Genomic DNA, 10,565 nt, shown 5'->3' with positions numbered 1-10,565 from the left:
GGAGAAACTCCTCTATATTATCCGTTTGGAAGGTACCGCGGCAATTAACCTGTTTCTGTTAGCCAGAGTGCCAATCTCCTGTACTGTATGTATATATATATATATATGTGTATGTATATATATATATGTGTATGTATATATATATATATATATATATATATGTGTGTATATATATATATATATATTACACACACACACTCTCTCTGAATAAAGGAGAGTATTCAAACTCCTTTTCTAACTAGGGATAATATTCTAATGCAGCATTTTCACACACACAAGCACACCACCGATAATCCAGCATTGCTGTTTATACGCTTTACCAGATTGTCAATTATACCAGCCTTGCATCAACAGTAGCATGTGTCCCCCAGCTCATCTGACTGCCCTCCTGCCGCTCCTTCTAAGCCTTACTCCCACCCAAATCCTAATTTCCTCTGGTAACCAATATTTCCGGATCGAGGGTGGGTTATTCAGACCTGATCGATGTGCTGCAAAATTTTGGAGCCCTGCAATTAGATAGATGCTGACCTGCCAGAGTGTAAACCCGCTCTGTGCGAGGCTGTGAATGATTTGCAAAAATTATGCTAATTGACGAATAGCTTCAAATCCAATTGCAACTCACCATGAAATGATTTTTTGAGGATGTGCAGCCTGTGCATAACCCAGAACCTACTGTGCGATAGAATCAAGCTGACCAAGGCCGGAGATGATGTCACACGCCCTCTCTGAAAGTGCCTGGGCACTCTTGTGTTTTTCCTTACCCTCCCAGAAAATGTCCAGGTGTCACACACAAATTGCTGCTTCCTGTCAATCCATTTGTGAATGATTTGCAATACACTGTATTTTTGATGCTGAATATATAAAATACATGAAGGCATAATATTTCAAAATGTAAGTATAGATTTTTAGAGATGCTTAATTTGTCACATAGAAATAAATGAGCAGTCAGAATTTTTTTTTTTACATCAAATTATCATCCTGATGAACATACAAGGAAATGGAAAAGAATGCTAGGAAGAGCTACTGTGCAGTGAATTTGGACACAGACATTGCAATTACACAAAGGTGGCAAAATTGGGCATGTCCTGGACTTTGGTGCTCAGGCCAAATGTTTAGATTACTTATGGTAACTAGAGAGGCCTATAAGGGCAGTCAAGAAATTGTCTTTTCCGACAATCCGAGGCCGTTTTCGCTGATCCGCGGACTTTCCGACTCAACATTCGGAACACTGAATTCCGAATGTTGAGAAGCCAGCGAAAATGGCTGGGATTCCAACTGTTGGAATGTTCTGACAATCGGAATCCTGGATTGAATACCCCCCTATGTGTATTGTGGGGTAACAGACTGCACCAAAACTATGAGTTAATAAAGCCTTACAGTGAATGAAGTGGGGAAGAAGGTGTGCTAAAGTGATAAGGCAACCAAAATATTCAGCTCAGATCTGTCTAATACCCTTTTCACAGTGGGTTGCACCTGGGATTTTGGGGGAAATTTACTAAAGGAAATTTGTAAAAAAAATAGGTGTATTTGCATCCAGAAATATACTTATTTTTGACATTTACTATCCCGAAAATACGGCAATTCGTATTTGTATTGATAGCACATCAATGCGAATACGAATTGCCGTATTTTCGGGATAGTAAATGTCAAAAATTAGTGTATTTCTGGATACAAATACACCTATTTTTTTACAAATTTCCTTTAGTAAATTTCCCCCTTTGTATCTGGCTCCAACCTTGGTGTGACCAGGCTTGAGACTCCTTTTAGATTAGTGGCCCTTCCCGGTTTATTGCTGGGTTGTTGCCATCACCAAAAGTGGGTCCTAAACCAGTTCCTAGAAATGAGAACATCTCCAAGCAACTGATGTTTCATTGCTGTGAACGGATCCTGGATCACATCGACCCGATTTACCTATTCATGCTGCACAGTGAGCAGGGTTAAAATTGTGTTCAACCCTGCTCACTACCCCAGGTTGAAATGTCTGGTTGCTCATCCAGGATAATTTAAGCAAGGTGCTTTTAAACTGTATAATATCCCAGATTGCTTCATGTTCACATGCAATAATATGGAATATTGATGACAGTATTAAAGAGGTTCAATTAAAAAAAGATATAAACTGTATACTTATTCCAGCAGATGACAGCAAACACATTAATAATCAAATATAATTAATATGAGTAGCTGTATTTAATAATATTTTTAATATCAATTTAAAAAATCTGTTACTCTTTTTTTCTTTAATGAAAGTGCACTCTTACTGATGTATGTATTCAAACCTGTGCATTTTTGAACATGGTTCTAACCCAGGTCAGACCCTGTTTATACTCTACCTTTGACCTCGGTTATTACCGGGGTCAGCTCCATTTACACTGTGGTGTTTGTGTTCTGCTGGCACTTGGAAATAACCATCCGTTTAGGTTGACCTGTTACCCGATTCCTTCCCAGGTCCAAAGTAGTGACCATATATACAGTATATGATTAAGGATGATTTCTGCAAAAACCTTCATCTAGGAATATGATCGCTTCTAACTGCCTGCTCCAGCAGGCAAACAGGGTAAAGGTAAGAGCTGGATATGGGGAGTGGGGGGGAAGGGGCTAATGACAATGCTACGGGCGGGGATAAAGACGTTTGGACACTACTTGGGGGGGAGAACATATGGGTGTGTTGGAGCTGATAACACTGCTATTAGGGGGAAGGGCAGGAGGCAGAGACACACGAAAAGTGAAGGCTCAAGGGGCTAATGACACTGCTATGGGATAGGTTGAAATACATGGAGTGGGGGCTCATTGAGAAAATAGCACTGCTATGGGGGGGAAGGGGGCATAGACATGTGCACATATCTGGTCAGACACTGCACAGTTTAACATTCAATCAGTCTTGACGAGCACTAGCTGGACAATTAGGCAAAGTGCCCACTGTGCAGTCACACTGTACGAATGCTGTCTCCGTCCCTGCTCCCATTTGTACCATTGCTCATCATGATTGATTACTAACCAGCTGCTGTCCACCAGTGATGATGGAGCTGACCCCTGCATACCAGGATAAGGTGCAGGGGTGAAAGGATGGAGTGAGGTGCAGATGAGGTCGAATCGAGGTTCAGGGGAGATGGATGGTGGGAGCTAGGTTCAGGGGAGATTAAAAGTGGGTGTGAGGTACAAGTGTGAGACATGAAATGTGGGAGTGAGAATCAGGGCAGATGGGAGCAAAGTGCAGGCAGTTGCGTAACGATTGCACTCCAGCGGTTGCTTGAGGGAGCTGGCATTGTGGGGGCACATGGTCTCTGCAGATTCCATTGGGTCTGGACGTCTGTATGGAATCTGCTAAAAAAAAAAATTTGCTTCCAACTTGGGGGGAGACAGATGCTAGAGGTCCTTCCTTGGTTGGGTATATCACTACTCAGGAGTTACTGATTCCTGGTAGCAAAATATATTGGGACAAGGAATCATATACACTGGATAGAAATAAAGTAGGTCATGGACGTCATTGGGAGATGGGGCATCACTTGGTAGCTGGTATATATTTTTCATTCAGAGTAGCTCTCTACTCTGAATGAAAAATATATACCAGCTACCAAGTGATGCCCCTTCGTCCATGACTTCCTGACCTAACTGGATTACAATATATGGGATTTCTGCACAATTCCTAACAAGTCCATCTTAAAATAGAAGACGCCTAATAGGGAGATTTTTCTACATCCCAAGAGGATACATTGTATTGGGACTCATCATCACACCCACTCCTGGTCTAACAACCAGCGATACAGCATATGGTAACTCATTATATTCTTTTGAAAAATCTTTCAGCAAAGCCACAATTGTGGAGCTCCATAACTCTATGGACATAACATATTGTGCTCTTTAGTCATTAATGTGTTTTAATTGCATTGTTTTTATATTTATGTAGAATAAATTGTGATAATTTTTCAGAAACCGTCTGGTCTACATATTTGTACAGCCAGCGCTGGTACACCCTTCTTTTTTGTCTTTATACTGCTTTGGGCCTGACAACCCAGTACCAGCAGCTGTTGATAGCGCACCACTCATATCCATTTTTTCCTTATTGGATAGAAATAAAGTCTGTTTCTTTATTTGTAGCAGGTAGACAGCATACAAGATAACAGCTTGACAATTCTTGAGTTACAAAATGGCAGGTTTTCCAGCAGGCAACATATAGGCTTGGCAATGCAAGAGAGAGATCCCTAGCATAGCTATGCACATTTACCAGCCTATAAAAAAAAATTGGGTAAGCTCTCTGCCTTGCCCACCTCTAAATGGGTCATCTTCCAGGATATACAGCCCTCCACCACTTTCCAGAGGTCATCCAACTCGCCCTCTTCCTCCTTCCCTAGCTTTACCATTGGGTTTCCTGGAGGATCAGGACTGACAAACCTGGAAAGGGCATCCGCATTGAGGGGCTGTTTCCCCGTATGATGCTACACCGCAAAGGCTGTAAGGCCAAAAACCAATGGGTCACACAAGCATTCACCACTTTCATTTGCATCCATTGCAAGGGTGCATGGCCTGTGACGTAGAAAAACTCTCATCCCGCCAAATAATACTTTAATGATTCCAATGCCCACTTTATTGCCAGTCTCTCCTCTATAGTTGAGTACTAGAGCTCTCTGGGCAATCATTTATGGCTAAATCGTGGATAGGCTTCTCCTTCCCATCTACCTTTTAGGAAAGCACTGCCCCTAATCCTGTCGAAGAGGCATCTGTCTGCAACACAGAGTGTCATTTCAAGTCAGGAGCTTGCAAGACAGGCTCTGTACATAAAACTTGTATGAAAATCCTGCTTCCACTGGTGTAAACCAGGTTATCTTTATCTGGGACTGTATTTAAGACATAAATACCCGTTTTCCACTAGGAAATTCTACCCAGGTTTTTGCGTGGGGACGTGCATGACACGTGGGCACGTGAACGGGTCGCACTTCAAAAACATGGGTAGAGAGACCAGGGAAATCTACCCTGGTATGTACCAGGGTAAAACACGGCAATGCCACATGTGTGTGCGCAGTGTAAACGCACATTACCTGGGTTTTTATATCCCGGTAACGCTCTGAGGCCGTTAATTGGTTCTTCAGGGGCACCTAAAGATGATGTCATCTGCTGGAGACGTGCTGGAAGATGCTGGAGACACGCTGAGAGTGGCTGACCATGAGTAGGCTTCCCAACAGCAGCTCTGCAATGCTGGGCACAAGCAGCTTCCCTCCTACTCTGGGCACAAGCAGTATCACAGCAGCTTCCCTCCTACGCTGGGCACAAGCAGCCATCACAGCAGCTTCCCTCCTACGCTGGGCACAAGCAGCCATCACAGCAGCTTCCCTCCTACGCTGGGCACAAGCAGCCATCACAGCAGCTTCCCTCCTATGCTGGGCACAAGCAGGTATTTCAACAGCAAAACATGTCTAGCCATAGTTGGACAGACAGTGAGATAAAAGAGCTGCTTAATAGGAGGAAGAAATTCAAAGGCAGATGACAGGAACAGTAAAGGATACTGTTGTGTACAAGAACATATCCCTTATGCTGGCAGACAGAGGCATAACAAAAATACAGCAGCAAGTGGTCAACAAATTGAAACATGGAAACAGAAACATAGAATTTGACGGCAGATTACCATTTGGCCCATCTAGTCCATTGAAGGCACTACGCAAACAATTTACGAAAACACACAACCATAATCGCAAGAAAAGTGGCGCAGGACGTATTGATTGGCCATATTATGAGCTATGCTATAGTGTCTTTGGCAAAAGTGCCCTAACTAATCCCATTGCACTATCATCATCTAGCTGTGCCAATAGCCAGATGTCAGTAGAGGAGGACCATGCGGAAACACAGCACAGCCTCTACAGCTCACAATGTGGACCACCATCCCCGCTGCTCATATCTGACTGCAGTTTGGAAGAGTCAAGCATGAACGATGATTCCATCAGTGCTGTAAATGAGGAGGTAGTGGCTTCTCAGCTGGAGATTTCACAGGCACCTAAGCCCACAACTTTGTGCTCCAATAGTAAGTTTGAAAATTTGCACACAGACAAACACACACACACATCATGCACTGGTGTCAAAACTATCGCCCTTCAAGCTCCTTTGGTACTACACATCCTAGCATGCTGTGTCACATTTGCCGCAGTAGTCCATACGTAACACAAAAACTATGTTAACACATGCTGGGATGTGTGGATAGATGAGTGGCAACCTAGAACAATATTACACCCCACAATACCTTTAAACTGTTTTTGAAAAAGGATAGAAAACATAATGGGTAATGTTGCAGTATAGCTTGTGTGCAAGTGGCGGAAGGCCACAAACACGTGTTTGCTAAACTTTGCAATGTTTATATATGCTCAGTGTGTAACAAATCATTTTTTATCCCTTTAACAGTCTATAACTTTCCCAAAAGAAAGCCGAAACCAAACAGAACAGAACAATCGGTCAGCAATGACAACGGTCATTGTGGATCATCTATGTGAGGCGGATAGCGATTTGAACGCTCATGAAGATGCAAGAATTACCAGATTTTGGCATCTGAAAAGGGATCCGATACGATTTGTCGGCGGTCGGAATCCCGACACTGGAATCCCGACCGCCGAAATCCCGACAAGGGGGGGACATGGATCGCCCCCCCTTGCGGGCTCGCTGCGCTCGCCACGCAGCGGGCCCGGTGCCTCGCTACGCTCGGCACGCTATTTTATTCTCCCTCTATGGGTGTCGTGGACACCCACAGAGGGAGAAAGTTTCGGGATTCCAGTGTCGGGATTCTGTCCGCCGGGATCCCGACCGCCGGCAAATTAACTGCATCCCCTGAAAAGAAATGCATGATTCATTTATGACACAAATAGTGGCAATGCATGAGAGGCAGATGACCTTTTTTGAGCGTATGTTTAGCCGTATGCCAATTATCAATACCCAAGCACCACAACAAGACCACACACAAGTGCCATATGACCAGTACAACTATGACCATGCTCAATAACCTAACACATCAACCCCACAACCCGAACAATATCGGCTATATAGGCAATTGGGTACTTGTTTCCTAGCACGGCCACAGCGATCATGATCTCGGGCATCGCAGGTAAAAAAATCGCGTCGGTCGCATCGCATGCGGGCTAATAAAATCGCATAGTTAACGCCACCCCACGATGAACGTGAACCCGAAGCGTGGCGAGCGCAGCGAGCCCGCGAGGGGCGGCGGTACGCGTCCTCCGACCTTTTCATACCCCCACTATCCACGTCGGCGTGGAGTTGAGAATAGATAGTGTGGCGAGCCCCCGAGCCCGAAGCGTGGCGAGCGGACGCGGATACCTTCACAGGTAAACGCGTCCCTTCGCGGGCTTCACAGGTATCCGCTGCGCTCGCCACGCTTCGGGCTCGGTGGCTTGCTCCGCTCGCCACACTATCTATTCTCAACTCCACGCCGACGTGGATAGTGGGGGTATGAAAAGGTCGGAGGACGCGTACCGCCGCCCCTCGCGGGCTCGCCACGCTTCGGGTTCACGTTCATCGTGGGGTGGCGTTAGCTAATTTTGGGGGGCCATTTCACTGTTCAGGGGTGTTTTGGGGGGTTTCTGGCCCATTTAACATTGTTCCCTATGGTGATTTGGGTAAATTGAGGCATTTAACATTGTTCCCTATGGGAAATCGCGGGCATCGCGTCTGGACCATTTAATGCTTTTTTAGCCGCCTGCGATGCGACCGACGCGATTTTGACTTTTTTCAATGCATTTCAATGGGAAATGATTGCCCGTGATTGTGGCCGTGCTAGGAAACAAGTACCATTTTTCTATTATAGACTAAGAAGATGGACACCCCCCCAGGCTTTATTCCAACCCATTATTTAAATACTTTTTTTTTTATTCCCCTGAGGATACACTTTCTGTGAGAGATTTAAATTCTCTCATGCTGAATCTTCTATTATGAATCTCTGGCAAAAATCACTCTGTGTGTGGGCTCATTATCTGAGATATTCCGTTTAAGGAAAATCTCTCGTGCTGAATCTCCCATTATGAATCTCTGGCACAAGTCTCTCTGTGTGTAGGGCCATTTAGTTCACTCTTCCTGCTTCCCCTAGGGATGGCCATGGACCATTGATGATTAGAAAACATCCATGGTTTATGGTCGATGTTGAATAGTTTTCCATCGATGGGAGAGAACCAGAGGGTTTCCCACCATCGATGTCAAGCTTAAACAAATAGCTTACTTTTCTTTTTTTCCTGGGACACAGAGCATAGCTCTGCCCAGGACACCTGTGAAGCCCCGACCCCATATTCTGATTGGCCCACAGGCCATCGTCAGAGAAAATGGATGACCATCGATATGTAAAAACATTGATGGTCATCCATTGCCTAGTTATGCACCATCAATGGTCAGTTGCACTTTTGCCATTGATGGTAAACATCTATGGTAAAGGCAATGATGGCCATCCCTAGCTTCCACCAGCAGAATGAAGGTACTCAGTCAGACCTTACCCTGCTCCCAGGCATAAGGAGTCCTATACCCTCTGCCCATCAGAGCAAGTACTTAGTCCAGCCTTTCTCTATTCTTCTGCCAGGGGCAGTCCACACCCACTGTTAAGAACAGATACTACACTTAATCTTAGCCAAAAGGCCAAGAACCACAATACCATTATGACACAAAAGTGTATTTCTTTTCAGAAATTGCAAAGGAAGCCAAGGTGTCTGTGGGTATAGTTTCCTACACCCTTAAAAGGCACCTAGAAACTGGAGGAGAGTTTGACAGGAAGTGCACTGACGCACATCAGTACCCAGAAAACCATTGTGACAGATTTTCTTTTACACACTAATTTCTGAGGAAATTTAAGGAAAGCAAAAAAAGAACAAGTTACTGTGCACTTTGATAAAACCATGTTGCACTGCATGTGGGAAGATGTAAAATGAGAAGCTAGATTCAAATATGGGGGAGTGTGCCCAAACTAATCTAAACCAAATCCTACAAATAAAGGTGTCCAAAGATATTGGGCTGTATGTAAAATTAGCCAGTATTAAGCCTGCATGCAAATGTATTGCTCCATGGTTTAACCAGTTGCACAAGTACATGCTCTTTTCTGCAGCTGCTTTACTGCCAACACAGAATCAGCTTTGATTTTCTTCCCCCAAGCTGCATAAGTTTCCAATTGTAAAGCGCAACGGAATATGCTGTGCTATATAAGAAACTAAATAAATAAAATAAATAAATGTCAGATGTTTGGAATATGGTACAAATGTTATAGCATGGACAGGGAGTGTAGTCTGCCTTGCTGTGTATGTACTGATCCTCCTGCTGCTGCAGAACCTCTTATATCTTCACACGGGACACCTAGTAGAGATAATTTCACTTTTATAAAAGGGTTATAGTTTGGCTGCTAAAAGGGAGGGTTAGAGGGGGCAGGGGGAAGGTAAGTATGCTTACTTACTCATCGGGATTCCTTCCTTTGGGATGCTGGCGTTGGTTCAACAGCTGCCTCTGCAGCATGGGACCCAGAACATAACGCTCAGCCTGTTTATAGTCAACAAGCTTGTCCGCAGACTCCCGTTGTCTAGTTTCACAGGGGTGAGCTAATTGATAGGCAGACTGAGGACTGTAAGCATGTGTCCTGTGCTGTGTGGCTGCTAATCCCCAGGTAAATCAGCTAGAGGTATTACTGTGGGCATTAAGTGCAAGGGGCACAACTACTGTGGGCATTGTGCTTGTGCTGTATGGCATAATTTGAATTGCGAGATACAATGGGCCTTATTCGAGTTCACTCTTTCAGACAAAATCCTTCTTAAATGGACAAAACCATTTGCACTGCAGAAGGGCAGATGTAATTTGTGCAGATCTAATTAGATTTGGGTGGGGCAGGGGTGGCCAACACACGGCTCGCGAGCCGCATGCGGCTCTTCTCCCCTTTATCTGCGGCTCGGTGGCTCAGGTGTTAAATGTGCGCAGCCGCAGCCGTTTGTCCACCTCTGTGTCAGTGTCCGTTCAACCTGGGTGCACTGTGGCGGCGGCAATGACACTCATTAATACCATTGCTGCAGGAGACGGACTGGCTCGGCTGGGGCTTGGGCTCGCGTTGCTGGTTGGCTGCTCACTCCGTTGTTGACTAGTCTAGTCTCATTTGACTCTGAGTGAGCTAGACAGTCTGGGAGTCGAGAGCCGAGCGATGAAGACGAGGACGCGCCGCGCACTATGTGTGTGTGTAGCCATCTGGAGCCAGACCTGGTCAGGTGTGCACTGTAGCTGTACACGGTGTGCCACATAAGGTAATCAGTACCCATGATCCACAGCAGGTGCAGCCCAGGCCGGCTCTGTCCAGCGCACGCCCACAAGCTCTTCAATGACGCTGGGGCTGGGTAGCAACTGACCTGGCGTCATTTTAATGATAAGGTTGGGGCTGGCTGCTGCAGGCTGTCTAACTTGTCCAGCCAGTTCTAGTCCACTACCGCTGCCCCCAGTAATTACAGTAAGTGTTGTGCAGTTCTCCAGGGTTTAGTCAGCCCTGTGGCTGGCGCTGTGTGGCAGAGTCAGATTAGCAGTGGCCGTGGCGGTCTGAGAAGCCCTCCCATCAGTTGCCCCCTGCT

General features: G+C 45.3%; 1 pseudogene; it reads right to left on the bottom strand.

Annotated features, from left to right (window-relative positions):
* Window positions 1-8,486: 8,486 nt before the first annotated feature.
* LOC146060920 (U2 spliceosomal RNA) lies at window positions 8,487-8,622 on the bottom strand (annotated as a pseudogene).
* Between the last annotated feature and the right edge of the window lie 1,943 nt (window positions 8,623-10,565).

This window comes from Crinia signifera, chromosome 2 (assembly GCF_055691185.1).
Source record: "Crinia signifera chromosome 2, ASM5569118v1, whole genome shotgun sequence".
Taxonomy (NCBI): Eukaryota; Metazoa; Chordata; class Amphibia; order Anura; family Myobatrachidae; genus Crinia; species Crinia signifera.
Note: the sequence above shows the minus strand (reverse complement) of the source record. Positions and strands in the feature narration are given on the sequence as shown.